The following is an 8,922-nucleotide window of genomic DNA, read 5'->3' on the forward strand; positions in this document are numbered from 1 at the left end:
AGGAGATGAGGAGGGACAGGACATGGGGAGGGTCAAGGGATGAGGAGGGGGCAGGAGATGAGGACGGGACAGCAGAAGAGGAGCGACGGGAAATTGGGAGGAACAACAGATGAGGAGGGGACAGGAAATTGGGCGGGACAGGATATGAGGATGGGACAGAAGATGAGGAGGGAACAGGAAATGAGGACAGACAGAATATAGGGAAAGGAGAGGAGATGAGGACGGACAGAGGAGGGGAAGGGACAGGAGATGAGGATGGATAGGAAATGGGGAAGGACAGTAGATGAGGAGGGGACAGGTGATGCGGAGGAGACTGGAGATCAGGAGGGACAGGATATGAGGGGAAATAGGAGATGAGGAGGGACAGGAGATGAGGAGGGTCAAGAGATGAGGAAGGGACAGGAGATGAGGCGGGACAGGAGATGGGAAGGGATAAGAGAAAGGGAGGGAAAATGACTGAGGAGGGGACAGGAGATGAGGGGAAACTGAGATGAGGAGGGAAAGGACAAGGGAAGTGACAGCAGATGAGGAGGGAACAGTAGATGAGGGGCGGAGAGAATATGAGAACGGACAAAAGATGGGGAGGGGAGTTTAGATGAGGATAGACAGGAGATGGGGATGGACAGTAAATTGGAGAAGACAGGTGATGTGGAGGAGACAGGAGATGGGGAGGGGACAGAATATGAGGATGGACAGGAGATGGACAGGGGATAGGAGATGAGGAGGTACAGGGCTAAGGAGGGGAGTGGAGATGATTAGTGACAGGTAATGAGGAGTAGAGGAGATGAGGAGTGGATAGGAGATGTGGAGGGACAGGAGATGAGGAGGGGCAGGATATGAGGAGCAACAGGTGATGAGGAGGGAGAAGATATGGGGAGGGACAGGATATTAGGAAGGGACAGGAGATGTGGAGGGACAGGTGATGATGAGGGACAGGAGAAGAGGATGGACAGGAGATGGGAAGGGACTAGAGAAAGGGTGGGGACAGGAATGAGGAGGGGACAGGAGATGAGGGGGACAGGAGATGAGGAGGGAGGAGATAAGGGGAGGGACAGGAGATGTGGTGGGACAGTAGATGAGGAGGGACAGGATATGAGGAGCAACAGGAGATGAGGAGGGTGAGGAGATGAGGAAGAGTAGGATATTAGGAAGGGATAGGATATGAGGAGGGACAGGAGATGAGGACGGACAGGAGAGGAGGATGGACAGGAGATGGGAAGGACTAGAGAAAGTGTGGGGACAGGAATGAGGAGGGGACAGGAGATAAGGGGAGGGGAGAGGAGATTAGCCAGAAAAAGATGGGGACGAGAGAGTAGATGAGGATAGACAGGAGAGGAGGAGGGACAGTAAATTAGAGAAGACAGGTGATGCGGAGCAAACAGGAGATGGGGAGGGGACAGGATATGAAGATGGACAGGAGATGGATATGGGATAAGAGATGAGGAGGGACCCGAGATACGGAGGGGAGAGGAGATGAGGAGTGACAGGTAATGAGGAGTACAGGAGATGATGAGGACAGGAGATTTGGAGGGAGAGGAGATGGGGAGAAGACAGGAGATGAGGAGGGAGAGGAGATGGGGAGGAACAGGAGATGTGGAGAGACAAGAGATAGGAGGGACAGGAGATGAGGAGGGACAGATATGTAGATGGACCTAAGATGAGGAGGGACAGGAGATGGGAAGGGACAATTGAAAGGGATGGAACAGGTATCAGGAGGGGACAGAAGATGAGGGGGAAATGAGATGCGGAGGGACAGGACAAGGGGAGGGACAGGAGATGAGGAAGGGACAGGACATTGGGGGGGAGAGGAGTTGAGGACTGACAAAATGGGGAATGGAGTGTATATGAGGATAGAGAGATGGGGAGGGAGAGTAAATTGGAGGAGACAGGTGATGCGGAGGAGACAGGAGATGGGGAGGGGACAGGATATGAGGATGTACAGGAGATGGATAAGGGATAGGAGATGAGAAGGGACAGGAGATAGGGAGGGGAGAGGAGATGAGGAGTGACAGCTAATGAAGAGTACAGGAGATGAGGAACTACAGGAGGTGAGGCGGTATAGGATATGTGTAGGGACAGGAGATGGGGAGTAGACAGGAGATGAGGAGGGAGAGAAGATGGGGAGGGACAGGAGATGTGCAGGTAAAGGGGATGAGGGGGGACAGGAGATGAGGAAGGGACAGGTGATGAGCAGGGAAGAGGAGATGTGGAGGGACAAGGCATAGGGAGGGACAGGAGATGCGGAGGGGATAGGAGATGTGGAGGAGACAGGAAATTAGGAGGGACAGGAGATGAGGATGGACAGAACATGGGGTGGCGGAGGAGATGAGGAGAATAAGACATAGGGAGGGATAGGATATGAGGAGGTGACAGGAGATGGGAGGGACAGGAGATGAAGATGGATAGAGGATGGGGAAAGGACAGGAGATGAGGATGGACAGAGGATGGGGAAGGGATAGGAGATAAGGATGGACAGGATATGCGGAGTGACAGTAGATGGGGAGGGACAGGAGATGGGGAGAGAGAGTCGATGGGGAGATTACAGAGGGTGAGGAGGGATAGGTGATTAGAAAGTTCAGTAGAAGGGAGTGACAGGAGATGAGGAGGGAAAGGAGATAGGGAGGGATAGGAGATGAGGAGGGACAGGAGATGAGGAGGGACAGAAGATGAGGAGAGACTGGATATGAGGAGAAACAGGAGATGAGGAAGAACAGGAGTGGAGGAGGGGACAGGAAATGAGGAGGGAAGAGGAGATGATGTGGGACAGGAGATGGGGAGGGACAAATGAAAGGTATGGAACAGGAATCAGGAGGGGACAGGAGATGAGGGGGAAATGAGATGAGGACGGACAGGACAAGAGGAGGGACAGGAGATGAGGAGAGGACAGGAGATGAGGGGGGAGAGGAGTTGAGGACCGACAAAAGATGGGGAGTGGAGAGTAGATGAGGATAGAGAGGACATGGGGAGGGACAGTAAATTGGGAGGAGACAGGTGATGCGGAGGAGGCAGGAGATGGGGAGGGGACAGGATATGAGGATGTAGAGGAGGTGGATAGGGGAAAGGAGATGAGGAGGGATAGGAGATAGGGAGGGGAGAGGAGATGAGGAGTGACAGGGAATGAAGAATACAGGAGATGAGGAGGTACAGGAGATGTGGAGGGACAGGAGATGGGAAGTAGACAGGAGATGCGGAAGGAGAGAAGATGTGGAGGGACAGGAGGTGTGGAGCGACAGGAGAGGAGGAGGGAAAGGAGATGGGGAGTTTCAGGACATGAGTATGGGACAGGATATGAGGAGCGAATAAGAGATGTGGAGAGACAAGAGATGAGGAGGGACAGTAGATGAGGAGTGACAGTAGGTGAGGAGGGACAGAACAAGTGGTGGGGACAGGAATGAGGAGGGAACAGGATGTATGGAGGGACAGGTGATGGGGAGGGTAGTGGAGATGAGTAGTGATAGTTAATGAGGAGGAACAATGATGAGGAGAGACTGTAGATGAGGAGGGAATGGAGATGGGGAGGAGACTGGAGATGAGAAGTGGGCAGGATATGAGGATGTACAGGAGTTGGATAGGGGATAGGAGATGAGGAGAGACAGGAGATATGGAGGGGAGAGGAGATGAGGGGTGACAGGGAATTAAGAGTACAGGAGATGATGAGGTACAGGAGATGTGGAGGGACAGGATATGAGGACTAGACAGGGGATGCAGAGGTAGAGAAGACGGGGAGAAACAGGAGATGTGAAGGGACAGGAGACTGTTAGGGACAGGACAAGTGCTGGGGACAGGAATGAGGAGGATTCAGGATATATAGTGGGACAGGTGATGGGGAGGGGAGTGGAGTTGAGTAGTGATAGTTAATGAGGAGGGACAGGAGATGAGGAGGGACAGTAGATGAGGAGGGAAAGGAGATGTGGAGAGACAGCAGATCAGGAGGGACAGGACATGAGGAGGGATAGTAGATGAGCAGGTGACAGGAGATTAGGACAGAGAGAGATGGGGAAGGGACAGGAGTTGAAGATGGACAAGAGATGTTAAGGGACAGTAGATGAGGAGGGACAGGACATGAGGAGCAACAGGAGATGAGGAAGGAGAGGAGATGAGGAAGGATAGGATATTAGGAAGGGACAGGAGAGGAGGAGGGACAGGAGATGCCGACGGTCAGGAGAGGAGGATGGACAGGAGATGGGAAGGGTCTATAGGAAGGGTGGGGACAGGAATGAGGAGGGGACAGGAGATAAGTGGGGGGAGAGGAGATGAGCCGGACAAAAGATGGGGAGGAGAGAGTTGATGAGGAGGGACAGGACATGTGGAGGGTCAAGGAATGAGGCGGGGACAGGAGATGAGGAGGGCAGTAGATGAGAAGGGATAGGACATGTGGAGGGAGAGGAGATGAGGAGGGAAAGGACATGGGGAGGAACAGGAGACGCGGAGGGGATAGGAGATGAGGAGGCACAGAAGAGGAGGAGGGACAGGAGAGGAGTTGGGACAGGAGATATGGAGGGAAGGAGATGGGGAGGAGACAGGTGATGTGGAGGGACAGGAGATGAGGAGGGACAGGAAATGGGAAGGGAAAGGAGATGGAGAGGGATAGGAGATGAGGAGGGACAGGACATGGGGAGGGACAGGATATGAGGAGAAACAGGAAATGAGGAGTCAGAGGAGATGAGGAGGGACAGGAGAGGAGGAGGGACAAGAGATGAGGAAGGACAGGAGTTGGGAAGGGGCTAGAGAAACGGTGGGGACAGGAATGAGGAGGGGACAGGTGATGTGGAGGAGACTGGAGATCAGGAGGGACAGGATATGAGGGGAAACAGAGGTGTGGAGGTACAGGGGAAGAGGAGGGTCAAGAGACGAGGAAGGGACAGGAGATGAGGAGGGACAGGAGATGGGAAGGGATAAGAGAAAGGGAGGGAACAGGAATGAAGAGGGGACAGGAGATGAGGGGGAGCTGAGATTAGCAGGGAAAGGACAAGGGAAGGGACAGCAGATGAGAAGGGGACAGTAGATGAGAGGCGGAGAGAAGATGAGAACGGACAAAAGATGGGGAGGGGAGTTTAGATGAGGATAGACAGGAGATGGGGAGGGACAGTAAACTGGAGAAGACAGATGGTGTGGAGGAGACAGGAGATGGGGAGGGGAAAGAATATGAGGATGGACAGGAGATGGACAGGGGATAGGAGATGAGGAGGTACAGGGGCAAGGAGGGGAGTGGAGTTGATTAGTGACAGGTAATGAGGAGTACAGGATATGAGGAGGGATAGAAGACGTGGAGGGACAGGAGATGTGGAGGGACAGGAGATGAGGAGGGGCAGGAGATGTGGAGGTACAGGAGATGTGGAGGGACAGGAGATGGGGAGTAGACAGGAGATGAAGACGGAGAGAAGATGGGGAGGAACAGGAGATGTGGAGAGACAGGAGATAGGAGGGACAGGAGATGAGAAGGGGTAGAGATGTTGATGGACAGAATATGAAGAGGGACAGGAGATGTGGAGGGACCGGAGAGGAGGTGGGACCGAAGCTGAGGCGGGAGAGGAGATGGGAAGGGAGGGAACAGGAATCAGGAGGGGACTGGAGATGAGGGGGAAATGAGATGAGGAGGGACAAGACAAGGGGAGTGACAGGAGATGAGGAGGGGACAGGACATTGGGGGGGAGAGGAATTGAGAACTGACAAAGATGGGGAGTGGAGAGTAGATGAGGATAGAGTGGAGATGGGGATGGACAGTAAATTTGAGGAGGCAGGTGATGCGGAGAATATAGGAGATGGGGAGAGAACAGACTATGAGGATTACAGGAGATGAATACGGAATAGGAGATGAGAAGGGACAGGAGATAGGGAGGGGAGAGGAGATGAGGAGTGACAGCTAATGAAGAGTACAGGAGATGAAGAGATACAGGAGATGTGGAGGGACAGGAGATGGGGTGTAGACAGGAGATAAGGAGGGAGAGAAGATGGGGAAGAAAAGGAGATGTGGAGGGAAAGGGGATGAGGGGGGACAGGAGATGAGCAAGGGACAGGTGATGAGCAGGGAAGATGAGAAGTGGAGGGACAAGACATAGGGAGGGACAGGAGATGAGGAGGGGATAGGAGATGTGGAAGAGACAGGAAATTAGGAGGGACAGTAGATGGGAAGGTACAGGAGATGGGGAGAGAGAGTCGATGGGGAGGTTACAGAGGGTGAGGAGGGATAGGTGATTAGAATGGTCAGGAGATGAGAAGTGACAGGAGATGAGGAGGGAAAGGAGATGGGGAAGGACAGGATATGAGGATGGACAGGAGATGAGGAGGGACAGAAGTTGAGGAGGGACAGAAGATGAGGAGAAACAGGAGATGAGGAGGGAGGGAAGATGAGGAGGAACAGGAGTGGAGGAGGGGACAGGAAATGAGGAGGGAAGAGGAGATGATGTGGAACAGGAGATGGGGAGGGACAGGAGAGGGGGAGATACAGTAGATGGTGAGTTTACAGAGGATGAGGAGGGACAGGAGAAGCGGAGGAGACAGATGATGAGGAACAAGAGATGATGAAGGTCAGGAGAGGAGGAGGGACAGGAGATGGAGAAGGATAGGTGATGGGGAGGGAACAACAGATGGGGAGGGGAGTTGAGATGAGGAGTGACTGGTAATGAGGAGAGACAGGAGAATGGGCGGGACAGGAAATTCGGAATCAAGGGAGATGAGGAGTGACAGGAAATGGGGAGGAACAGGAGAATGGGAGGGGACACGAGATGAGGAGCAACAGCCAAGGAGGAGAGACAGGAGAGCAGGAGAGAGAGAAGATGGGGAGGGACAGAAAAGGAGAAGGTACAGGAGAGGAGGAGTTTCAGGAGATGAGGATGGGACAGGATATGAGGAGGGAATAGGAGATCAGGAGAGACAGGAGATGAGGTGGGAAAGCTGATGCGGAGGGAAAAGAGATTGGGAGGGATAGGACAAGTGTTGGGGACAGGAATGAGCAGGGGACAGGATATATGGAGTGACAGGTGATGGGAGAAGAGGTGAGATGAGTAGTGATAGTTAATGAGGAGAGACAAATGATGAGGAGGGACAGTAGATGCGGAGGGAAAGGAGATGGGGAGGACATGGGATGAGGAGAGACAGGAGCTGTGGAGGATCAGGACCCGCGGAGGGGTCAGGAAATGAGGAGGGACATTAGTGAATAGGGACAGGTGATTAGGACTGACAGGAGATTAGGGGGAACAGGATATGTGAAGGGACAAGCCATTGGGAGGGTTAGGAGATGAGGAGGGGCAGGAGATGTGGAAGAGACAGGAGATTAGGAGGGACAGGAGATGAGAAGGGACAAGACATTGGGAGGGACAGGATATGAGGAGGGGAGTGGAGATGAGGAGGGGACAGGAGATGAGGATGGACAGAGGATGGGGAAAGGACAGGAAATGAGGACAGACAGAGAGTGGGGAAGGGACAGGAGATGAGGAGGGAAGAGGAGATGATGAGGGACAGGAGATGGGGAGGGACAGGAGAAGAGGAAGGACAGGAGAGGGGGAGATACAGTAGATGGTGAGTTTACAGAGGGTGACGAGGGACAGAAGAAGCAGAGGAGACAGGAGATGAGGAGGAAGAAGAGATGATGAAAGTCAGGAGAGGAGGAGAGACAGGAGATGGAGAAGGACAGGAGATGGGGACGGGACAGCAGATGGGAAGAGGAGTGGAGATGAGGAGTGACTGGTAATGAGGAGAGACAGGAGAATTGGAGGGACAGTAAATGCAGAGGCACAGGAGATGAGGAGTGACAGGAAATGGGCAGGAATAGGAGAAGGGGAGGGGACTTGAGATGAGGAGAGACAGAACAGGAGGAAGAACAGGAGATATGGAGGGACAGGTGATGAAGGCACTGGAATTGTGGAAGATGAGTAGATGAGGATGTCAGCAGATGAGGAGGGACTGGAGAACAGGAGGGGACAGGAAAAGAGGGGGGAAAGTAGATGGGGAAAGACAGCAGATGGGCAGGGACAAGACATGCCTTGGGATAGGAGATGAGGAGGGGCCAGGAGATGAGGACAGACAGAGAATGGGGAAGGGACAGGAGATGAAGATGGACAAGAGATGGTACGGGACAGTAGATGAGGAGGGGACAGGTGATGCGGAGGAGATTGGAGATGAGGAGGGAAAGGATGTGAGGAGAAACAGGAGATGAAGAGGTACAGGAATTGAGGAGGGAACACTAGATGTGGGGGGCAGGAGATGAGGAGGGACAGGAGAGGAGTAGGGACAGGAGATGAGGAGGGAGAGGATATGAGGAGAGAGAGGAGATGAGGAGGGAGAGGTGATGAGGAAGGACCGAATAGGAAGGGAAAGAGATGAGGAGGGAGAGGAAATGAGGAGGGACAGGAGAGGAGTATGGACAGGACATGGGGATGAACAGGAGATGGGGCAGGAGATGAGGATGAACAGGAGATGATTAGGCATCAGAGATGAGGAGGGACAGGACATGTTGAGTGACAGGAGATGGAGAAGGACAGGAGAAGTGGTGGTACAGGAGATGGGGAGAGATAGTATATAGGGAGGTTACAGACCGTGAGGAGGGACAGGAGCAGCGGAAGAGACAGCAGATAAGGAGAATGAAGAGATGATGAAGGACAGGAGATGAGGAGGGACAGAAGATGGGGAGGGACAGGGTATGAGGAGAAACAGGAGTTGAGGAATGGACAGGAGATGAGGGAAGAGGAGATGAGGAGGGACAGGAGAGGTGGAGGGAAAGCAAATGTGGACATGACAGGAGATGTGTAGAGACCGGGGCTGGGGAAGGACAGGAGATAGGCATGGGTCAGGACATGAGGAGGGAAAGTATTCAATGATGGACAAGATATGGTGGGGCAGGACAGGAGCTGGGATAGGAGATGAGGAGGGATCAGGAAACAGGGAGGGGACAGGAGATGGGGAGGGACCGTGGATAAGGACGAA

Source organism: Megascapheus bottae, unplaced genomic scaffold, assembly GCF_031878675.1.
Source record: "Megascapheus bottae isolate mThoBot1 unplaced genomic scaffold, mThoBot2.hap1 HAP1_SCAFFOLD_51, whole genome shotgun sequence".
Lineage (NCBI taxonomy): Eukaryota > Metazoa > Chordata > Mammalia > Rodentia > Geomyidae > Megascapheus > Megascapheus bottae.